The sequence below is a fragment of the Mustela putorius genome, unplaced genomic scaffold (genome assembly GCF_011764305.1).
Source record: "Mustela putorius furo isolate JIRA1106 unplaced genomic scaffold, ASM1176430v1.1 tig00000407_pilon_pilon_pilon, whole genome shotgun sequence".
Classification (NCBI taxonomy): Eukaryota; Metazoa; Chordata; class Mammalia; order Carnivora; family Mustelidae; genus Mustela; species Mustela putorius.
The window spans coordinates 13,613,877-13,615,237 of NW_025421373.1; the positions used below are offsets into that span (position 1 = coordinate 13,613,877).

A 1,361-nucleotide genomic window follows, 5' to 3' on the forward strand; every position below is an offset into this window, starting at 1 on the left:
ATGAAGCTCCTTCTCTCCTTATTTCCTACCACAATCCCAGTCTGTGCTTTGAGAGAGGAAGTGGCCATGTGCCTGAGACCATTCACTTCTCCAGTTTTAACACCAGCATCCTGCTCAACCGAAAGATCCCCACTGGTTTCTCTGTCCCCCAACAGTGAGCCCTGCCTGTGCCCAGCCTGACTGTTGGTCCCTTTCTAGCTGACATACAAGGTCAGCATGTGCCCCCGGGGACAGAGGAGAGCCTCAGCTCACTCTGTAAGATTGCCTTCTCTAAAACGTTGTCCCCAAGCTTTGCCCAGTGGCAGTATCGTAGCCAATGAGGTTTATCCGAGGCGCGATTATTGCTAATTAAAACGTTATCCCCTTTGGTCATTGTTGTTCTAGAGCCCTTTTATGCCTTAATATATGATATTTTAAAAAAAAGATTTTATTTATTTATTTGACAGAGATCACAAGCAGGCAGAGAGGCAGGCAGAGAGAGGGGAAGGGAAGCAGGCTCCCCACTGAGGAGAGAGCCAGATGCGGGGCTCAAACCCAGGACCCTGGGATCATGAGCCGAGCCGAAGGCAGAGGCTTAACCCACTGAGCCACCCAGATGCCCCATATGCCTTAATATATGATTTTTAAATGTTTTAGCTTTTTCCTTTGCTTTTCAGCAGCGTGTTGGTCTCCAACCTCCCTGAAAGTAAAAGTCAAATGAGCTTCATTTTTTGGAGAAGCTCCAGAATCTTTCTCAGCTCCCCTCCAGACTCTCACCCCACCTCTTTACATGGGCTATTCACACTTTCTGCTCCTTTCCCCCTAAGACTTCACGTGTCCTCGACCTCTTACATCTCCTCAGTTGTCATTGTGGTCTGTAATAACTTATTTATTAGTAATTCATAACTTAGCTTTGTCCCTTTCATAATAATTTATGCTCCATGAGAATCAGAATCATGTTTGTCCCTAATAGTGCTTTTAGGACGCTCTCAATTGAATGAATAAATAAGTACTGAAATGAATGAGTGAATGAATAATTCAAAAAAAGAAAATTGGGCTTTGTTCTCTGAGGGAAATTATTTACTTAGATAGTTTTTTGTGTGTCCTTGGTAGATAACTCCCAAATGTATGCCTCTAATCCAATAAATTCCTTATTTCTCTTATGTTTTTATTTTAAACAATTAAATATATTTTGATCACTTGCTGTACAAATAGCTTTGTGCCAGTTATTTTAAGGTATACTGAGATTTTTATCATAGCTCCTTTCCTCATGTATATTGTGATCAATTTTAGTAGACATAATGAGTAAAGCTTATAATATCCTTTAGATAAGATGTTTAAGCATACAGCAAATGCTTAGGAAATGTTAAATATATTATTAT

The 1,361-nt window shown here is 40.6% G+C and overlaps 1 non-coding gene across 1 annotated transcript; it reads left to right on the forward strand.

Annotated features, from left to right (window-relative positions):
* Positions 1–287: 287 nt before the first annotated feature.
* Positions 288–423, forward strand: LOC123391961. The gene has a single exon (XR_006606640.1). It is a non-coding gene; the product is annotated as a U4 spliceosomal RNA (small nuclear RNA).
* Positions 424–1,361: the final 938 nt, after the last annotated feature.